The following is a 23741-nucleotide window of genomic DNA, read 5'->3' as shown; positions in this document are numbered from 1 at the left end:
CATGGACTACTATGCAGCCATAAAAAAGGATGAGTTTGTGTCCTTTGCAGGGACATGGATGCAGCTGGAAACCATCATTCTCAGCAAACTATCGCAAGAACAGAAAACCCACCACTGCATGTTCTCACTCATAGGTGGGAACTGAACAATGAGATCACTTGTACTCGGGAAGGGGAACATCACACACTGGGGCCTATTATGGGGAGAGGGAAGCGGGGGGATTGCATTGGGAGTTATACCTGATGAGTTGATGGGTGCTGACGAGTTGATGGGTGCAGCACACCAACATGGCAGAAGTATACATATGTAACAAACCTTCACGTTATGCACATGTACCCTAGAACTTAAAGTATAATAATAAAAAAAAAAGAAATATAAAAAAAAAAAAGTTGTGCAAGAGAAGGGAGTAGAAAGCTCATCAAGAGATATAACAAAAGCTTTTCAAACATGAGAAAGATTAAATATCTAGATATAGGAAGATCAGAGAACACCAAACGGATTTGACCAAAATAAGATTACCCCAAGGTGTATAAAAAGATAAATGCTGCATGATTTAATTTTATAAGGTAGTCAAATTCATAGAGAAAATGGAATGGTGGTTGCCAGGTTCTTGGGAAGAGGGGCTTGGCGACTTTTTGTTAATGTGTATATAGGATTTCAGTTTTGCAAGATAAAAAGAGTTCTGGAGATTGCTTACAAATTAATTTGAATATGCATAACAGTATTAAACTAAATTCTTAAAATGATTATGATGGTGAACTTTATTTTATGTATAACTTATCACAATTTTAAAAATTAAAAATTAATAATAAATGTTTTCTTGATAACTTGGGAGTCATAGACCACCGTGAACACACCAGATCTTGTTTGAAAACTTAGAAATGTTTACTCCTAGTGTCAGGAAATAAATTATTGAGTCACATCTTTAGCAAGATTTTGATTTGTCAATCTTTTTAAATTTTAGCCAATTTAATGAAGAACAAATAGTATTTGCAGAAATCTTAATTTAAATTTTCCTGACTACTAATGTGTGAAGCATCTTTCTCTCTATTTATTAATCATTTTAGTTTTTTGTTCTGTGAAATATGTGTCTTTTTAAATGGGTTGGTGTATTAGTACATTCTCCCACTGTTACAAATATCTGAGACTGGGTAATTTATGAAGAAAAGAGGTTTCCTTGGCTCAAGGTTCTGCAGGCAGTATAGGCAGCATAGCAGCTTCTCCTTCTCGGGAGGCCTCAGAGAACTTTTACTTATGGTGGAAGGCAAAACAGGAGAAGAAGCAGGACCAAGAGAGCAGGGGAAAAGGTGCTGCAAACTTTCAAACAACCAGATCGTGTGAGAACTCACTATACAGTACCAAGGAGGGATGGTGTTCATCCATTCATGAGCTCTGCCCCCATGATCCAGTTACATCCCACCAGGCCTGATCTTCAACATTGGGAGTAACAATTTGACATGAGATTTGGGTGGGGGACAGAGACCCAAACCATATCAGTTTGTATCTTTTTTATTGCCATAGGAATTATTTATGTCCAAATGTCAATATATTGTTAGGTGCATCTATAACAAGTATTTTTTTCTTAGCTTATTTTTATTTACCTTTTAGAGTTTCCTAATTGGAGAGTGTAGCCATCCCTTGGTATTCTGGGAGACTGGCTCCAGGACACCACCTCCCTGCCTCCCAGACAGATACCAAAACTCAAGGATACTAAAGTCTTTTTATATAAAATGGTGAAGTATTTGCATAGAGCCTATGCACATCCTCCTGTATATTTTAAATCATCTCTAGATTACTTATAATACCAAGACAATGTATATGCTATGTAAATAGTTGTATGGTATCTTTTATTTGTATTATTTTTTATTGCCTTTTAAAAATATTTTCGACCCACAGTTGGTTGAATTCGAGGATGCAAACCTGCAAATACAGAATGATTTGTTGTTTTTTTTTCCCCAAATATGGAATGTTGACTGTAGTCTAGTTTATCAATCTTTTATGGTTGGAACCTACTGTAATGTTGAAGCAATCTTTCTCTATTTCAAGCTTATATAGATACATTCTCATTCATTTAGTCTAGAGCTTTTAAGGTTTTGACTTTCTTATTTAAACCTCTAATGATTCCAATGAACAGTGTGAGGTGAGAATCAGATGTTTTTGCTGTTGGCTATGGATAATCAAAATTATACCACTTTCAGCACTTACTATTAATTCATTCATTTCTTCTTGTCTACAATTCTACTTCTTTCTTATAGGAAGTCTCTATATAGGTATTGATCTGCTACTGTGCTTGCAGATTCACATGACAGAAATAAAGATTAGTGAACTTGAAGACATAGAAATTATAAAAAATGAAATGTATAGAGAAAAAAAAAAAGCCAACGGTGAGCCATGGGACATCTCCAAGACACCAAATATCATGTAAATAAAGTTCTCAAAAGTGGGGAGGTGGAAACCAAAAAATTTTTGGAGAAAAATTAGTAAAATACTTTCTGGATTTGATGAAAAGTACAAACCTACAGCTCTAAGAATCTCAATGAATGCCAAGCACAAGAAACATAAAGAGAACTATACCAAAGCGTATCATAATCAAATTACCCAACACCACTAAATGAACAATTCTTTTTTGTTTTTGTTTTTGTTGTTTTTTGTTTTTTGAGATAGTCTCACTTTGTCACTCAGGCTAGAGCGCAGTGGCACAATCTCGGCTTATTGCAATCTCTGCCTCCTGGGTTCAAGCAATTCTCCTGTCTCAGCCTCCTGAGTAGCTGGGACTACAGGCACCCACCACCATGCTCAGCTAATTTTTTCATTTTTGGTAGAGACAGGGTTTCACCATATTGGTCAGACTGGTCTTGAACCCCTGACCTCCGGTGATCCACCTGCCTCAGACTCCCAAAATGCTGGGATTACAGGCATGAGCCACTGCACCCAGCCATCTAACAATTCTTAAAAACAACCAGAGAGAATAAAAAATCTTATGTACTGAGGAGTACAGATAAGGACAGCAGATTTATTGATAGTTTAGCATAGTGGCAGGATACAGAGCGGTATACACAAATCCATGTACTCATGGCATATTGCCAACTTATTCCGCCATACCTCTCCAGGAATGATTCTTAGATTTAGTCTTTTCCAATTTCTACCTTCCCATTTCATTCCATACTCAAAAACAAAATTCTAGGCACAGCTTCTAACTTGGCGCTGAAATTACATACTAGAAGTTTAAAAATATATTCATATAAATGTTTCTCCTTATCCTATCTGAACATAATGCTTTTCTCTTTCTTGTCATAAGTTATATATTATTGAGCACGAAATAATCTTAAGATATTCTTCTAGGGCTCAAAATTTTTGACTGTCCTCTTGCTGGGTATAATTTATCTTATTTTCCACAACCTAAAAAATTTCTTCTCCATTTTCTTGCCAATGTTCTAGTATTATAACTTTTAAATGATTTTCTTTTCTAAGCAGCAAAATTCATTTTTCAAACCAAATTTCACATGAAAAATCTTACTTCAAATTTATAAAAGGAAAGTAGGAAAATAGAAAATGGAGCTGCTTTGGCTGACACGGGTTCCAGGGGACCGTGCCTGTTTAGTCTTCTGCACCTTCCGTCCATGGCCCCTGAGACAGTTCCACAGACCCTCTAGGAACCTTCCAAACTCAGCGTGAAAACTGGAGTAATGAGCTCAAATCTGTATTTCCATGCTGCACCAGCCTAGACAAAAAGAATAAGGTCACAAATATTTTTCTCAAAGAGTACATTTCTTTGACTTCACTGTCACCAGCCATATGAAAACTCCATTCTACACTCAAATTCTAGCCAAATGGTTCTGAAGGTTGTGAGGTATCAGTGCACATATGCTTTCCAACTCCTCTTGGTCACCATTAAGCTCGTATAATTTTTCCTGCATTCTTTTCCAACTTACTGTGATACCCCCGTTGATGCTTGTTGTTTGTTTGTTTGTTTGTTTGTTTTTGTATTTGAAGAGGTCCTTAATGCTGGTAATATATAGACAGTGTGGACATCTACACCAAAGACATCATCTTCTATTACCACCTTAACCCCTGACACCATACAAAAGCTCCTAGAACCAGTAACCCACGCATTCATCCTCCATGATCATTGGTGATTTCAGACGAACACCTCTTTCAAGTATTGATACTTTTTAAATTTGCAAGACCTCTGTCATTGGTTGGAACAGAAAGATTACTTGAGTGGCAGAGTCTACCAAGAATCTACTAAGAAGATTCAGGGAATTTTGGTCTAAGACTGACCCATTATCCTTGAATAATACCTTGAACAAGCCTCTTGGCTCTCCCATTCTTCAGGACCATGTAATTGTTCCTAAAACTGGAATGCATGTAGGGGTGGCAGAAATGTGCAAGGAGGTACTTGGAGCCATGGAATAAGCATGTTCATTATCTTGATACATCAGTTTCCCATAATACATGTCAATTATTTCATAGTAAATATTTTAAAATATTAAATGTCTTAGTTTGTGCTGCTAAAACAAATTATGGCAGACTGGGTGGCTTAAATAACAAGCATTTATTTCTCACAGTCCTAAAGGCTGAAATTCTGAAGTCAGGGTGCCAGCATAGTTAGGCTCTGGTGAGAGATCTCTTCTAGGTTACAGACTTCTGACTTGTTGTATTCTCACATAGTGGAAAGAGGGCAATCTAGCCCACTGATCTGTTGTTAGAGGGAAACTAATCCCATTCATAAGAGCTCCACTCTCATAGCCTAACTACCTCCCCAAGGCCCCACTTCAAAATACTGTTACATTAAGGATTAGATTTCAATATATGAATTTTAGGGGAACACAAATATTCAGCTCATAACATTAACTAACATTTTTTAAAATGTGTAAAATTTGGGATATTTTAAAAGGCAAAACATAAGACTTCAAGGAAATTTTGTAGTGCAGCTATGCTCTCCAAACATTCTTAGCTAATGACCTCACTTCCTCACCCAGTTAAGCCTTTTGGGATATTACGCTGAGTTTTTCATAGGAGAATCTTTGGTTCTTTATGCAGAGACTCCATGAATTTTAGACATACCTAAATTCTAATGTGAGCCCAGCTTAGGCTCAAGCTGAGACTCCCCCATTTACATATTTCATTTCACATCTAAGTTGATTTTTTTCATAATGAAAGCCAACACACATCATTTCATTACATATTTGTTTAACTGTGTAACTGCTTTCCTAATTAAGCTCTAATGGATGGGATAATCCCATAAAACAACTTTATTCTTTTTTTCCACTGTCCTCCAAGCTCTTTTTATGGGCAGCCTTGTTCCTTTCTGCTCCATGAAATCTTGAACTTGTCCTAAAGCTTCTTGGTCCCTTTTAGTTACAAGAATAATATTATTTCAAAAATTATTATTCCTATTTTATGGATGAGGAAACTAAAACACTAAAAGGTTAGGTAATTTACTTGAGGTCAAGTGAGTGACAAGAGAGTAGAGCCAGAAATTTTGTGTCGAGTCAGTGCTTCTCAATGAATGAATGAGTAAACAGACTAAAGGAAGGGAGACCTTGAAGGCTTAGAAGACTGTTTTAGTAATCAAAGTGAGAAACAATAAGGGCCAGAACTAAGGCTATGTCGCTGTGGATGGCAAGGAGGAGACAGATTAAACTCATTAAGGAGGTAAGAGCAATAGAATCTAGTGACAGACTGAATGTGAGAGCTCACATTTGGCAGCAGGCCTGACTTTCTCTAGCATTAGTACTTCAGCCTTAGAATGTGAGTTTTGCTGGGATTACTACTTTATCTGTTATCTCATGTTATCCTATGGATAATTATTTAGCTCTGATCCTTTCTACAATAGTAATCAACCCTGCTTAAGCCAATTATCTCAATTCTTGCTGAGCAACTTTGGCCTTCTTGAAAACACCATATTTCAGTTATTACCTAGAGCACCAGTAAACTACCCTAATAAAATGAGAAAATTTGCCACATAATGAAGTTTTGTTTTCATCTTTGAAGTTAGGGCAAAAACAAGCTACACTAAGTATATTCATAAACTATCATAAAAACTAGCATAAAACTTTGAGAATATGAGTCTTGTCATATTTGGTAAGGTCATCTAACAATATAAATGTAAAAACCCACAAATATGTTCATGCGTGATATGGTTTGGCTGCATTCCCACTCAAATCTCATCTTGTAATTCCCATAATCCCCATGTGTTGGGGGAGGAATCCCACAATTATCTCAATCAGAGATAATTGAATCGTGGGGGCGGTTTTCCCCATCCTATTCTCGTGATAGTGAGTTAGCTCTCATGAGAGCTGATGGTTTTATAAGGGGCTTCCTCCTTCACTGGGCACTCATTCTTCTTCCTGCTGCCGTGTGAAGAAGGACGTTTTTGCTTCCCCTTCTGCCATGATTATAAGTTACCTGAGATCAGTTCCTGCTTCAACCCACAGGAAGCATGCAAGTGCCTGAAGGGAGAAATACACCTGAGGACAGCCAGACACAAACGAAGAAGGCAGCACTACCATCCCTAGCCCTGGATACTCTGCTGTGCAACTTGGCCAAAGGAGATGCCAAATCAGAGTAACTGTTCATTAGTACCATGCTGTAAGAAGTACCATCCACAGGTTCCCTCCTTATGAATCCTCACTAGCCAGTCCCTAGGATATCACTTTTGGGACCTCCTCAGGTTCTCCTAATCCTTTTCTAGAGCTAGGGCAAACCTGAGCTTCAGACACATTCTAGTGCCAAATAGGAGAAAGTGACCTAGTGGAAAAGCAAACAAGAAATTGAACAGGTAAATTTCAAAGACTCTCTATGCAAACATTCCCAATAAACACAAAAACAAGCTGAGAGACAGGGCTAGCTGGATTTCCTCGGCCAACTAATAATTCCTAAGCCTGGCTGGGGAAGGTGAACGCACCTATCTTTAAACACAGGGCTTGTAACTCAGCTCACACCCAACCAATCAGGTAGTAAAGTAGACTCACTAAAATACGAATTAGGCTAAAGCAGGAGGTAAAGAAATAGTCAAATCGTATATTGCCTGAGAGCACAGAGGGAAGGACAATGATCGGGATATAGAGCCAGGCATTCGAGCAGGGAGCGGCAACCCCCTTTGGGTCCTTTCTCATTGTATGGGAGCTCTGTTTTCACTCTTAAATCTTGCTACTGCACACTCTTCTGGTCCATGTTTGTTATGACTCAAACTGAGCTTTCGCTTGCCATCCACCACTGCTGTTTGCTGCCCTCTCAGACCCTTCGTTGACTTCCACACCTCCTGATCGGCAGGGTGTCTACTGTGCTCCTGATCCAGCGAGGCGCCCATTGCCACTCCTGATTGGGCTAAAGGCTCGCCATTGTTCCTGCATGGCTAAGTGCCCAGGTTCGTCCTAATTGAGCTGAACACTGGTCACTGGGTTCCATGGTTCTCTACCATGACCCATGGCTTCTAATAGAGCTATAACACTCACCGTATGGCCCAAGGTTCCATTCCTTGGAATCCGTGAGGCCAAGAACCCCAGGTCAGAGGACAAAAGGCTTGCTGCCATATTGGGAGTGGCCCGCCCCCATCTTGGGTGCTGCCTGCCACATCTTGGGAGCTCTGAGAACAGAGACCCACCTGTAACAAAGCCAGACAGAGAAGACTGGAATAATTGATCCTTCCATGTGAAGACATAGATGTACATCCAAAAGAAATAATAACAAAGGAGGAGCCATGACCAACCCAAACAGACAAAGCAGGGAACCATTGTCTAACCCTAACAAGACAGAAATATGTCAACTTTTTTTTGAACGGTAAGGTTGAATTTACTTATTTATTTATTTTTCTTAAAATAAAAGACAGTGTGTGTGTGTGTGTCTGTCTATATATATATATAAATTTATGTATAAAATTTACCATTTTTAAGTGTAAAGCTCCTTGGTAATAAATATATTTATATTATTTTTCCCCCCTCTCCTATTTCCCTCATTCTCACTGCCATTCTTGGTCTCCAGTAACCATCATTCTATATCTTCATAATATCCACTTTTTTTAGCTCCCACATAAGAGTAAGAACATACCATATTTGTCTGTGCTTGGCTTATTTCTCTTAACATGACCTCAAGTTCCATCCATGTTGCTGCAAATGGCAGGCTTTCATACGTCTTATGATTGAATAATATTTCATTGTGTATATGTACCACATTTTCTTTATCCATTCCTCCATTTATGGGCACTTAAATTGATTCTATATTTTGCCTATTGTGAATAGTGCTGCAATAACAATGGGAATACAGATATCTTCTTGATACGTTGATTTTTTTAAATATATATACTCAGTAGTGAAATCAAATGGTAGTTCTATTTTCAATTTTGGAGAACCTCTGTACAATCTTCTGTACCGGCTGTACTAATTCCCACCAACTGTGTATGAGAATTCTCTTTTCTCCACATCCTTGCCAGCATCTGTTATTATCTATCTTTTTGATACAAGCCATTTTAACTGGGATGAGATGATATCTCATTGTGGTTTTAATTTGCATTTATCTGATATATAGTGATGTTTACCATTACTTTAATATAGCTGTTACTCATTTGTATATCTGCTTTTGAGAAGTGTCTATTCAGATCTTTTGTCCATTTTTAAATTGAGTTTTTAATTGTTTTCCTATTGAGTTGTTTGAGCTTTTTACATACTCTAGTTACTAATCCCTAGTCAGATAAATAGCTTGCAATTGTTTTTTCCCACTCTGGGTTGTTTCTTCACTCTGTTGATTATTTCCTTTGCTATTCAGAAGTTTTATAGTTTGATGTAATCCCAATTGTCTATTTTTGCTTTGGTTGCCTGTGCATTAGAGGTTACACAATAAATCTTTGTCCAGATCATTGTCCTGAAGTATTTCCTCAGAGTTTTCATCTAGTAATTCTTGGTTTTAGGTCTTAGATTCAAGTCTTTAATTCATTTTGATTTAATTTTTGTGTATGGTAAGAGATAGGGGTCTAGTTTCATTCTTCTGCATATAGTTATGCAATTTTCTCAGCACCACCTATTGAAAAGGCTGGCCTTTCCCCATTTTAAGTTCTTGATGCCTTTGCTGAAGATGAACTGGCTGCAAATGCATGGATATATTTCCAGATTATTATTCTGTTTTATTTCTCTCTGTGTCCCTTTTTATGCCAGTACCATACTGTTTTGGTTACTATAGCTTTGTAATAGATTTGAAGTCAGGTAGTGTGATGTCTCCGGCTTTGTTCTTTTTGTTCATGATTGCTTTGGCTATTTAGGATCTTTTGCAGTTCCACATAAATTTCAGATTTTTAAAAAATTTCTGTGAAGAATGTCATTGGAATTTTGATGGGATTGCAGTGAATCTGGAAATTGCTTGGGGTAGTATTGTCATTTTAACAATATTAAGTTTTCCAATCCATGAGTGGAGAATATTTTTCTAGTTTTTTGGTGCTTTCTTCTATTTCTTTCAGCAGAGTTTTATAGTTTTCCTTGTGTAAGTGTTTCACATCTTTGGTTACATTGATTCCCAGGTATTGCATATTCTTTGTAGCTTTAAATGAGACTGCCTTCTTGATTTCATTTTTGGCTAGATCAGTCTTGGTGTATAGAAACACTACTAATTTTTGTACATTGATTTTGTATCCTGCAACTTTACTAAATTCCTGTACGAGTTATAACAGTTTTTTTTTCGGTAGGATCTTTAGGTTTTTCGACATATAAGATCATGTCATCTGTGAACAAAGCTAATTTGACCTCCATCTTTCCAGTTTGGGTTTTCCTTCATTTCTTTTTCTTATCTAATTGCTCTGTCCAGGACTTCCAGGATTATATTGAATAACAGCAAAATAGTATTGAAAGTGGGCATTCTTGTCTTGGTCTAGCCTTTAGAGGAAAAGTCTTCAATTCTTCCCTGTTAAGTGTGATGTTAGCTATGGGTTTGTCATAGATTGCTTTTGTTATTTTCAGGTATGCTTCTTCTATGCCCAGTTTGTTGAGGGTTTTTATCATAAAGGAATGTTGAATTTTATCAGATGCCTTTACCTTTATGATATCTATTGAAATAATTATATGATTCTTGTTCTTGATTCTGTTAACATGGTGTATAACATGCATTGATTTGCATATGTTGAACCATCCTGTATATCTGGAATGAATTCTACTTGACAATGGTGAATGATGTTTTTAATGTATTGTTGCATTTGGCTTGCTAGTATTTTACTGAGGATTTTTACATCTATGTTCATCAGTGATATTGGCCTCTAGCTTCTTTTTTTTTTAAAAAAAAATATGTCCTTGTCTGGTTTTGGTATCACAGTAACACTGGCCTTGTATAATGAGTTTGTAAGTATTCCCTCCCTCCTCTTTAATCGTTTTGAAGTATTTGAATAGAATTGGTATTAGTTCTTTAAATGTTTGGTAGAACTTAGCAGTGAAATTATCAGGTCCTTTGCTTTTCTTTGATGGGAGACCTTTTATTATGGTTTTGATTTCATAACTTATTATTGGTTTATTGAGGTTTTCTATTTATTGATGGTTCAATATTGGTAGGTTGCATGTGTCCAGGAATTTATTTATTTCTTCTATATTTTCCAATTTGTTGGCATGTAAGAGTTCCTAATTGTTTCTAATGATTCTTAGTATTTCTGAGGTCTCAGTTGTCATGTCTCCTTTTTTGTTCCTACTTTTATTTATTTGGGTCTTCTCTGTTTTTTTCTTATTCTGGCTAAGGATGATTTGGAGCTCCTTTATATGCTATTTGCTTCTTTTCTCTTGCTACCTTTACAATTTTATATTTGTGCTTGATCTTTGACAGTTTGATTATTAAATACCTTCATCAGTCTTATTTGACTAATGTAATGCTCTGAGGCCTTCCTGTACCTGAATATTTATATCTTTCTCATGTTTTGGAAAGTATTCTCTTATTATTTCTTTGAATAAGCTTTCTACCCTTGCTCCTGCTCTGCTCTCTCTTGAACATCAATAATTTTTAGATTTTGTCTTTGAGGTAATTTTCTATACCTTCTAAGTGGCCTTCTCTCATTTTCATTCTTTTTTCTTTTCTCTCCTCCGTGTATTTTTAAATAGTCAGTCTTTGAGCTCATTGATTCTCTTCTCTGCTTGACCTATTCTGCAGTTGAGACCCTCTAAAGAGTTTCTTAGTTCAGCAAATGTAGTTCTCAGTTACAAGATTTCTGTTTATGATTATTTCAATTTCCTTGTTAAATTTCTCTGATAAATATCTGAATTGCTTTTCTGTGTTATCTTAGAGATAACAAAGTTTCCTTAAAACAGCTGTTTTGAATTCTTGGTCAGAGAGTTCACAAATCGCCGTCTCAGGAGGGTCAGTTGCTGGAACTTTGCTTTGTCTAGCAGGTTATGGTTCCATGTTTGCTGTTGTTTCTTGTGGGCATACATCTATGTATTTGTATTGAATAATTAGTTATTTATTCCAGCTTTTTCTGTCTGGTTTGGTTTGGTTTTTATTGAATACGATTGCTTAATGAATCTTCACTGCTAGCTTGCTGCCTTGTTTTCGGCTCTAGGTGGCGCGGTAAGCCTATGTTTACTTTGACTTTAGGAAATGGCCAGAGCACTGCCTGTCCCATAAGGAGGAGGTCCAAAGGGATTATCCTAGCACTGTGGGAAGGCCGGCCGCGGGTGTGTGCCCAGGGGACCTTAGGAACATACTTGCTACATGATTTCTACTGATTTGGCATCTCCTTTGGTCAAGTTACAAGGAGTTTTTACGGCTGAGGATGGTAGTCCTGGCTTCCCTATTTGTCTCTGCCAGCCGTCACGGACATTTCTCCCTCCAGGTAGTCACAATGCTACCTGTGGTTTAAGGCAAAGGCAGGTCTCCTGGTAGAAAACCAAAGAAGATGATAAAACTGATTGACAATCTCAATTTCACATTTTTCAGTGCAGAAACCATGAGTTGAGGGCAGATTTTTCATGCTGCCGATGCGTGGCGGAATGCAGGAAAGAAGCATCATGGATGTAGAATCTGGTTCTCCTACCATTTGCTCAGAATTTTTCCACTTCTCCCTAGCTACAGGGACTGTCTCATCCTCATACAGGATCTCTGGGTTGCTGCTGGTGAAGATCTTGCTGCTGTGTATTTCTTTTTGGTTTCTGGTGTAGGGAAGAGAAGCAAGCTTGCTTCTATGCTGCCATTTGGGATTAGAAAACCAATATGTGAACTTTATAACTAAGAATTCAAAATAGCAATTTTAAGGAAACTCAGTGACCTACAAGATAACATAGAAAAACAATTCAGATTCTTATCAGAGAAATTTAACAAGAAAATTGAAATAATAATTTAAAAATGAAACAGAAATCTTGGAACGGAGAACCACACTTGCTGAATTGAAACACTCTTTAGAGGATCTCAATAACAGAATGGGTTAGAGAAAAGAATCAGTGAGCTCAAAGACTGGCTATTAAGAAAATACAGTTCAAAGACAGAAAAGAAAAAACAAACAATGAAAAGAAAAGAAGGCCACCTATAAGATATAGAAAATAACCTCAAAAGACCAAATCTTAAAATTATTGGTGTTAAAGGGGGTGCTGAGCAAGAGCAAGGGAAGAAAAGCTTATCCTAAGAAATAATAACAGAGCACTTTCCAAAACTCATGAAAGACAGAAATATCTAGATATAAAAGGGTCAGGGAACACCAAATAGATTCAACCCAAATAACACTAACCAAGGCATATAATAATCGAACTTTCAAATATCAAAGACAAAGAGAAGATCCGGAAAGCAGCAAAAGAGTAAAATAACAAAGCAACTCCAGTTCACCTGGCAATAGACTCACAATGGAAACCATGTAGGCCAGAAAGAAATAGGACAGCATCAGCAAAGAGAAATTGTCTTTCACAGACAAAAGCTAAGAGAATTCACCCCTACTAGACCCATCTTGCAAGAAATGCTAAAGGGAATTCTTCAACCTGAAATTTTAAAATGCTAACATATAAGTATACTAATTAAAAGAAAACATTTCAAGGTGTAAAATCCAATGGTAAAATTAAGTATGAATACAACCCCAGAATATGCCAATAATTTAATTGTAGTATGCAACCCAATCATAACTCTAGTATGAAGCTTATAAAGACAAATCTACCAAAAACAATAATAGTGACAACCTGTTCAAAATAGATATTTTTTAAATATGTAAACTGATAAAATAAAAATTCAAAGTGTTTGTGAGGGTATGGAGTTAAAGCGTAGAGTGGTTTTTTTTTCATTATTATTATACTTTAAGTTCTGAGATACATGTGCAGAATGTGCAGGTTTGTTACATAGGCATGGTGGTTTGCTGCACCCATCAACCCATCATCTATATTAGGTATTTCTCCTAATGCTATCCCTCCCTTAGCCCCCCAGCCTCTGACAGGCCCCAGTGTGTGATGTTCCTCTCCCTGTGTCCATGTGTTCTCATTGTTCAACTTCCACTTATGAGTGAGAACACGTGGTGTATGGTTTTCTGTTCTTGTGTTAGTTTGCTGAGAATGATGGTTTCCAGCTTCACCCATGTCCCTGCAAAGGATGTGAACTTATCTTTTTTAGGGCTGCATAGTATTCCATTGTGTATATGTGCCACATTTTCTTTATGCAGTCTATCATTGATGGGCATTTGGGTTGGTTCGAAGTCTTTGCTATTGCTATAGTGCTGCAAGAAACATACTTGCACATGTGTCATTACAGTAGAATGATTTATAGTTCTTTAGGTATATATCCAGTAATGAGATTGCTGGGTCAAATGGTATTTCTGGTTCTAGATCCTTGAGGAATCACCACATTGTCTTCCATAATGGTTGAACTAATTTACTCTTCCACCAACAGTGTAAAAGCATCCCTGTTTCTCCACATCCTCTCCAGCATCTGTTGTTTCCTGACTTTTTAATGATTGCCATTCTAACTGGTGTGAGGTGTTATCTTCTTGTGGTTTTGATTTGCATTTCTCTAATGACCAGTGATAATGAACTTTTTTCTTATATATATTTTTTGGCTGCCTGAATATCTTCTTTTAAGAAGTGCCTGTTCATGTCTTTCACCCATTTTTTGATGGGGTTGTTTGTTTTTCTTGTAAATTTGTTTAAGTTCATTGTAGATTCTGGATATTAGCCCTTTGTCAGATGAATAGATTGCAAAATTTTTCTTTCGTTCTGTAGGTTGCCTGTTCACTCTGATGATAGAGTCTTTTGCTGTGCAGAAGCTCCTTAATTTAAGTAGATCCCATTTGTCAATTTTGGCTTTTGTTGCCATTGCTTTTGGTGTTTTAGTCATGAAGACTTTGCCCATGCCTATGTCCTGAATGGTACTGCCTAGGTTTTCTTATTGGGTACTTATAGTTTTAGACCTTATGTTTAAGTATTTAATCCATCTTCAGTTAATTTTTGTTTAAGGTATAAGGAAGGGGTCCAGCTTCAGTTTTCTGCATATAGCTAACCACTTTTCCTAACACCACTTATTAAATAAGGAATCCTTTCACTATTGCTTATTTTTATCATTTGTCAAAGATCAGATGGCTGTAAATGAGTGGTGTTATTTCTGAGGCCTGTGTTCTGTTCTATTGGTCTATATATCTGCTTTGTTACCAGTAGCAGTAACAAATTACTGTGGCCTTGTAGTATAGTTTGAAGTCAGGTAGCATGATGCCTCCTGCATTTTTCTGTTTGTTTAGGATTGTCTTGGCTATATGGGCTCTTTTTTGTTTCCACATGAAATTTCCTGAAAGTAGTTTTTTCTAATTCTGTGAAGAAAGTTAATGGTAGCTTGATAGGGATAGCATTGAATGTATAAATTACTTTGGGAAGTATGGTCTTTTTGACAATATTGATTCTTCCTATCCATGAGCATAGAATGTTTTCCCATTTGTTTGTGTCCTCTCTTATTTCCTTGAGCAGTGGTTTCTAGTTCTCCTTGAAGGGTCCTTCACATCCCTTTTAAGTTGTATTCCTAGGTATTTTATTCTCTTTGTAGCAATTGTGAATGGGAGTCCACTCATGATTTGGCTCTCTGTTTGTCTATTATTGGTGTATAGGAATGCTTGTGATTTTTGCACATTGATTTTGTATCCTGAGACTTTGCTGAAGTTGCTGATAAAGCTTAAGGGGATTTTGGGCTGATATGATGGGTTTTCCTAAATATACAATCATGTCTTCTGCAAATAGAGACAATTTGACTTCCTCTCTTCCTATTTGAATACTTTTATTTCTTTCTCTTGCCTGATTGCCCTGACCAGAACTTCCAATACTATGTTGAATAGGAGTGGTGAGAGAGGGCATCCTTGTCTTGTGCCAGTTTTCAAAGGAAATGCTTCCAGCTTTTGCCCGATCAGTATGATATTGGCTGTGAGTTTGTCATAAATAGCTCTTGTTTTTTAATTTGTTCCATCAATACCTAGTTTATTGAGAGTTTTTAGCAGGAAGGGGTGTAGAATTTTATCGAAGGCCTTTTCTGCATCTATTGAGATAATCATATGGTTTTTGTCATTGGTTCTGTATATATGATGAATTACGTTTATTGTTTTGCATATGTTGAACCAGCCTTGCATCTCAGGAATGAAGCTGACATGATCATGGTGGATAAGCTTTTTCATGTGCTGCTGGATTAGGTTTGCCAGTATTTTATTGAGGATTTTTGCATCAATGTTCATCAGAGATATTGGCCTGAAGTTTTCTTTTTTGTTGTTGTTGTTGTGTCTCTGCCAGGTTTTGGTATCAGGGTGATGCTGACCTCATAAAATGAGTTAGGGAGGAGTCTCTTTTTTTCTATTGTTTGGAATAGTTTCAGAAGGCATGGTACCAGCTCCTCTTTGTACCTCTGGTAGAATTCAGTTGTGAATTTGTCTGGTCCTGGGCTTTTCTTGGCTGGTAGGCTATTAATTACTGCTTCAATTTCAGAACTTATTATTGGTCTATTCAGGGATTTGACTTCTTCCTGGGTTAGTATTGGGAGGGTGTATGTGTTTCGGAATGTATCCACTTCTACTAGATTTTCTATTTTATTTGTGTAGAGGTGTTTATAGTATTCTCTAATGGTAGTTTGTATTTCTGTGGGATCAGTGGTGATATCCCCTTTGTCATTTTTTATTGTGTCTATTTGATTCTTCTTTCTTTTCTTCTTTATTAGTTGGGATAGTGGTCTATCTATTTTGTTAATCCTTTCAAAAAAGCAGCTCCTGGATTCATTGATTTTTTTGAAGGGTTTTTTGTGTCTCTGTCTCCTTCAGCTCTATTCTGATTTTAGTTATTTCTTGTCTTCTGCTAGCTTTTGAATTTGTTTGTTGTTGCTTCTCTAGTCCTTTTAATTGTAACACTAGGGTGTCGATTTTAGATCTTTCCCACTTTCTACTGTGGGCATTTAGTGCTATAAATTTTCCTCTAAACACTTCTTTAGCTGTGTCCCAGAGATTCTGGTATGTTGTGTCTTTCTTCTTATTGGTTTTAAATAACTTATTTATTTATGCCTTTATTTTGTTTAGTCATTCAGGAGCAGGTTGTTCAGTTTCGATGTAGTTGTGTGGTTTTGAGTGAGTTTCTTAATCCTGAGTTCTAATTTGATTGCACTGTGGTCCTAGAGTCTGTTTGTTATGATTACCATTATTTTGCATTTGTTGAGGAGTGTTTTACTTCTCAGTAAAATTATGTGGTCAATTTTAGAATAAGTACGATGTGGGGCTGAGAAGAATGTATATTCTGTTGATTTGGGGTGGGGAGTTCTGTACATGTCTATTAGGTCTGTTTGATCCAGAGCTGAGTTCAAGTCCTGAATATCCTTGTGAGCAGTTTTGTTTTTTAGTTTTTTCTTTTATTTCTATTTTATTGTGCTCTAAGTTGTCATCTCTTTAAAATAACTTGTTATATTTTAAAGATGTTTGTTGTAAGCCTCAAGGTAACCACAATGCAAAAACCTATAATAGTACAGTAAAAATAAAAAACAATGAATTAAAAGCTTACTATCAGAGAAAATCACTTAACCATGAAGGAAGATGGTAATAAAGGAAGAGTCTGAGAACAACCAGAAAATAAGAAACAAATTGTCAGTAGTAAGTCCTTACTTGTCAATAATAGCACTAAATACAAACGTTCTCAATTCTCCAATTAAACGTTGTAGAGGTGCTGAATGGGTAAAGAAACAAGACCCAAGTACATGCTGCCTTCAAGAACGACAAGCAATTTAGAGATTCAATGCAATCCCTGTCAAAATTCTGACTTTCTTCACACACACACACAAAAAAAAATCCTCAAAATTTGTATAGAACCACACACTAGAAAATTCCCTGAATAGCCCAAGCAATCCTGAGTAAACAAACAAAACAACAACAACAACAACAAAAAACCAAACAAACAAAAAAACAAAGCTGGAAGCATCATACTATCCAACTTTAAAATATACTACAAAGGTATGGTAACCAAATTAGCATGACTAGTAGAAAAACAGACATGTACACTTGTAGAATAGAATAGAGAACCCAGATATCAGTAAACACATTTAAAGATAGATCAGTTTTTACAAAGACACCAAGAACAGACAATGGGGGAAGGGCAGTCTCTTTAATAAATGGTGCTGGGAAAACCAGACAACCATATGCATAAGAGTGAAATTAGACTCCTATGTTTCAGTGTATACAAAAATTTAATCAAAATGAATTAAAGACTTAAATATAATGCCTGAAACTATGAAGCTACTAGAAGAAAACATTGGGGAAACATTCCAGGACATTGGTCTGGGCAAAGCACGGGCAACAAGAACAAAAATTGACAATTGAGATTACATCAAGCTAAAAGGCTTCTGTACAGCAAGGAAAACAATCACCAAAGTAAAGAGACAGCTCAGAATGGGAGAAAATTTTTACAAACTGTCCATTTCACAAGTATTGGTAACTAGAATATATAAGGAGCTCCAACAATTCAATAGCGTAAAACAAATTAATCTGATTTTAAAATGGACAACAAATCTGAACAGACATTTCTCAGATGAAGGCATACAAATGGCCAACAGTTATATGAAAATATGCTCAACATCACTAGTCACAAGAGAAATGCAAATCCAAACCACAATGAGATATCATCTAACCCCACTTACAATGGCATTTATCAAAATGACAAGTAATAACAGATGCTGGTGAGGATGGAGAGAAAGGGGAACCCTCATACATGTTGGTGGAAATGTAAATTAAAATGACCACTATGAAAAATGGTATGGAGTTCCTCCTAAAACTAAAAATAGAGCTACACATGACCCAGCAATTAACTACTGCGTATATATCCAAAAGAAATAAAACTGATATATCAAAGATATATCTGCACTCCCACGTTTATTGTAGAATTATTCACAATAGCCAAAATATGTAATCAACCTAAGTGTCCATCAATGGATGAGTGTATAAAGAAACTGTGGTATGTATACATAATGGAATATTATTCAACCACAATAACTAATGCAAACCTGTCATTTGCAGCAACATAGCTGGAACTGGAGGTCATTATGCTATGTGAAATAAGCCAAGCACAGAGAGACAAACATGGCTTATTCTCACTCATATGTGGTAGACACAAAAGTAGATATCATGAAGATAGAGACTAGATTGATGGTTACCAAGGCCAAGAATTGTTGGGAGTGAGGAGGAAGAACAGAGATTGAATAGTGGGTAAAAGTATACAGTTAATTGAAAGAAATAAGACATTGTGTTCCATAGTTCAGTAGGGTGAGTCAATCTATTGCACATTTCAAAACAGCTAGAAGAGAATGATTCAAATGTTCCTAGCACAAAGAAAAGTATTTAAGGTGATGTACATCCCAATTACCCAGATTTGATTGTATTAATCCGGTCTCACACTACTATAAAAAACTGCCCCAAAATGGATAATTTTTAAATAAAAGAGGCATGATTGACTCACAGTTCAGCAGGGCCAGGGAGGCCTCAGGAAACTTACAATCATGACAGAATGCACCTCTTAACAGGGCGTCAGGACAGAGAATGAGTGTCAAGTGAAAGGGGAAGCCCCTTGTAAAACCATCAGACCTCATGAGAACTCATTCATTAACAGAAGAACAACATGGGGGAAATCGCATGATTCAATTACCTCCCACTGCTCTCTCCCTTGACACGTGGGGATTATGGGAACTGAAATTCAAGATGAGATTTGGATGGGGAAACAGCAAAACCATATCATGAATGTATCAGACTATAACATGTATCCCCCAAATTTGTACATTTTTATGTATTAATGAAAAATTTAAAAATTACAAAGTATACAATAATCATACAAATACATGACAATAAATGATATAGTACAAGTTCAGAGAGGGTACCATATTTATTATGTTTGTTTTTGGATTATATACTGGTAAGGGGTGCATCTTACATATTCATTCCCTGACTTAACTTTATTGTAATAAACTTTAAAGGTTGCACCTCTTACATCTATGGCCACACACACACACACACACACACCAGAGAAAAAGTGTGACATTAGAAACAAAACTAGACATTTTAAAGAGGTTTGATGATGAACAGCAAGGTGTGGATATTGGAAGACTCATGTTTACCCCTCACTAGGATAGGGAGTAAACGTCCCTCCCCACATTACCCACCACCACTATGACCTCTGTCACTCACATATTCACCAAAAATTGGGTACTTATCTTGTTTTCATTAATTTTTCTGAAATGTATATATAATTCACATATATTTCAGTGTTTAATATTAGAAGTATTTTGATCTTTATTTAGAAGTTTGATGATGTTTTTGTGACCAGAAATATGCCTTAGGAAAATAACTATTACTTCTATCAATTAGTCTATAGCAAAATCTGTTTTGTTGTTCATTTCATTTAAAGTCACAGTTTCTAAGAATTTATTGATGAGGTTAAGTGAGGTCTTACAGTACACTGCTTTAGTGGGTCATTAGTCAAAGTCTTCTCCCAAGGCCATTAATTTTCCAATATTTCCAACCTAGGCCTTACTAGTATAGTGGACTCTGGTAACCAGGGAAAGCCCTTGGAAGATAAACAGTGAGCACTGAAGTGGTGCAGATCAGGTGGATATGGGTGGGTATCCAATAGTACAGGCTATAGATCTGAATTTTATTCACTTCAAGTTTTGTTAGCATATTTAATAAGAAAGTACTGGAAACCATGGAAGAATGCTCTTTGATTTTTTCATTTGCATTTTTCCTTATTTCTAAAGACAAGTAAAATTTTTAAAACAAATTAAGAGAGAATAAACAAATTTTGTTATGCTTTTGTTTTGAGAAATACTCTTTGAGGTTTGCTATATTGCTCTACATTTTCAATTATTAAAAAAGCAAATTACTATAGCTAGTATTTTTTCTATCACTGAAAAAAAAGCCTTTAAGTAGAAGCAAAAAAAAAAAAAAAAAAAAAAAAAAAAAAAAATAGAAGTGAGATTCCATTAGGTAAAACTCTTCAACTGCCATTTGTGAATCTTTCCTATTAGTTTCATGACAAATGAAATTTGAGAAATTAGAGAAATTGGGAAAAATTAACTCACCTCCTTCAGACTATCTGCACAACCTTCTTACATTTGCTGTATGTTCAGGCGGTCTCTTCATGAATAAGCTTCACTCTAAAGAGAGGAAAAGACTACTGAGGTAAATTACTTATCTGGTTTTAGATATCCCTTTGCATTTGGAAATCATGGTCATTTGACTCAGTGGTAAATGAAAATGATTTCAACAGGATTTTTTCACAATTTTCTGGGAGCTGCAGGAACCCCACTTACTTTGCCAAAGGCCACTGAATCCAACTTTCACAGTAAAAGGAATTCCCAGGATGCCTGGAGTCATATTACATGGGTTAATCAACATTAACCCACGGTTAATGTTAATCAACATGAACCTGGAGTTGCTTCACTCGTGCTAATTCCCATTTCAAATTTAATTATCATTTTAGAAACTTTCTTGTGCTTCTCTAATTATTTTAATTATGCAAAATGTCAGATTATCTACTTCCCCACACTGTGTTTTAGAATTTGCTTATAGCAAAAAATGAAAGTATTGCTCTGGAATTCAGAAGCAAGGGAGACACAATAGCTAAAACTAACCAGATGTCAGTACCATGTTATTTGTAAAGACAGAAATTTTTGTTTGTTTGTTTGTTTTTGCTGTTCTGTTCACCATTGTGCTCTCAGCACCTAAACATTCTACGTGTACAGAAGCAAAATAACTAAGAACTTCTGAAGGTACTTCCATGATTTCTTGATTTTTATAATATAATCCACTCTGAATAATTCTGAGTTCTTGAACAAATTTGGTATGCAAAGGTATAAAATGTGTCCTCATGTGCTGGCATTGTGGTACTGTACTAATGCTTGGCACAATGGAAGCAGTGAACACGGCAAGGAAGTAAGGACTGCTTTCATCAAAAGGGCACAACTCTGCTAGATACCCTTTAAATTTGAATATGATGATTTTGAGGACCATGGGAAATGTCTTAAAGAAACAGGTTGCTACAAATAGAAAAGCTAATTTTAGAACAACCCTTGAAATTAATTTCCTTTCTTTCAAAATGATTCTCACTGACTATTTTGAATATCAATATAAAAACTAATATATAAGTATATATAAATATATAAAACTATATATTTATTACAATTAATATTTTATGTCCATATGGCACTTTTTCTTCCATTTCATTTTGCAGTATTCTTCGTGATGCTATAATGCTATATATAAGAGACAAACAATGATCTTATCAACAGATACATCACCTTCAGAAAGAATCAACAGAAACATGACTATTTTACAGAAATGTCTTGTATTTTTTAAAAAAATCTTTTAATGGTGATGAAACAAAAAAGCAAATACAGAAAACACATACTAAAAACAAACAATTTGTTATGCAGCAGGATCTTAGGATGATCTAAGGCCCATCAGAAGCCTTCAAAACAGGCAGAAAATGATTACTATCTGAGTCTCTGTCAATAGAACACTGAGTAAAAATACATGGTTACCTAGTTCAATTTTAATAGGCAGTATTAACCAGCAATGCCCCCCAATGGAATGGGATATAAATTATAAATGAATATAAGTATATACAGTGATATATAATATGTGCTGTAGGCAAGTTCTGAATTTTAGCAACTAAATGTCTACATCAATGCAAATATTACACTTTTCTGAGAGGTATAGAGATAGAACCTAAATAATTCAAAATTTAATGCAAATGAGAACTGACTTATGCATTAGGCACAGTAGGCATAGTGCCTAGGGCCCACAATAATTTTAGGGGCCCATGAAGTTGTTTTAATTGCCTTTAAAGTCAGAAGAAAAACATGAAGTTTTACAGTCTAAGAAAGTGTTATTTTTTCTCACAACAGAAATAAAGATAAAATTTTTAGGACCCACAAAAATCTCCTACATTTTACCTAAAACAGGAAAAATGTTGAAGTATTTTAAGTTACACCAAAAATGATTTTAAGTATTGATATTATGATGGCTGCAGAGTCCCACAAAGGTAAAAATGTCTAAGGCCCACAAAAGTTATTTTGTACTCATGCCAACATCAAATGAATGCAAATGGAGAATTTTTTTGTTTTAATTTTTTTAATAAGCAAATCTGAAAGCATTTTGGATAGCCTTGCTTTCGGATAATCATATTTAGATAAAAGAAAACTCTATTGATTAGAAAGATGAGCCTACCTTCACACAGTGCTATAGAAAGCATGCAACTGCCAAGAGAGCAATAGAGCAACAGCCAGCTTGGAAGTCATATTTACACTGGATTGTTTCTTTCCAGTTTCCCACAGCCCCTAGACACTGGAGTGCTTAGCTGTCCCTGGGGACTTGTTGTGCTGGCTGGAGTGCTCCTGACGCTTTTTATATTATTGCAACACTAAATGTGTATGGATAGTCATCCTTGCACTATGTTACTGGAAATTACACAAAATTCAATATGCCACTATGCACTTTGAAACCAACCCTGACAGAAACAAACACTCCCAGGTCTCAGTAAATTTTCAGCGTGCTTAAAATTTAACCTGATTTAGTATAACTATTTTGTTAAATGTACACACCTCTCAATTTGATTGTTATTTTTATTTGAATTTCTAATTTTATAGCATTTATATTTTGAAACAAACTTAAAACTTATATAGAAAAGTTGAAAGAAGAGTCTAAAGAATTCCAGAATGTTTTTTGCCCTGATTTTCCAGTATTTCCTAAGAACAAGAAAATTCTCTTATAAAAGCGGAATACAACTATCAAAACTAGGAAATTAATGGTGATACAATGCTAATACCTAATCTATAGATTTTATTCAAATTATGACAATTATCCCAATAATATCCTTTACTTCGATGGGTGGATAAATGAATGGATAGGTAGATAAAACTGCTTCAGGGTCCAGTGCAGGTTCAAGTATTGCATTTAGTTGTCATGTTTCTTTAGTCTTCTTTATTCTGGAGTAATTCCTCAATTTGAATTTATATGATGTTTCCTTATGATTAGGTCCATTTTTGGCAGCAATATTCCAGGGTGCTGTTGTGTACTTCTCAGTACAATTTATTATAATATATCCCTGATATGGTTTGGTTCTGTGTCCCCACCCAAATCCCATGTTAAATTGTAATTCCCAGTGTTGGAGGAGGTACCTGCTGTGAGGTGATTAAATCATGGGGATAATTTCCCCCTTGCTGTTCTCATGATAGTGAGTTATCTTGAGAGGTGATGGTTTAAAAGTGTGTGGCACTTCCCCATTCACTCTCTCTCTCTCTCTCATGCCACTTTGTGA

General features: G+C 35.9%; 1 long non-coding RNA gene across 2 annotated transcripts; it reads right to left on the bottom strand.

The window, feature by feature from the left end:
* Positions 1-1937: 1937 nt before the first annotated feature.
* LOC126954921 (uncharacterized) lies at positions 1938-22785 on the bottom strand. 2 transcript variants are annotated; one of them, XR_007725756.1, is made up of 4 exons: positions 22652-22785; positions 20503-20577; positions 7461-7609; positions 1938-3721 (listed from the first exon to the last, which is right to left on the bottom strand). It is a non-coding gene; the product is annotated as an uncharacterized LOC126954921 (long non-coding RNA). The 2 variants fall into 2 exon arrangements; XR_007725757.1 differs by lacking the exon at positions 7461-7609.
* Positions 22786-23741: the final 956 nt, after the last annotated feature.

Source organism: Macaca thibetana, chromosome 5, assembly GCF_024542745.1.
Source record: "Macaca thibetana thibetana isolate TM-01 chromosome 5, ASM2454274v1, whole genome shotgun sequence".
NCBI classification, from domain to species: domain Eukaryota; kingdom Metazoa; phylum Chordata; class Mammalia; order Primates; family Cercopithecidae; genus Macaca; species Macaca thibetana.
Note: the sequence above shows the minus strand (reverse complement) of the source record. Positions and strands in the feature narration are given on the sequence as shown.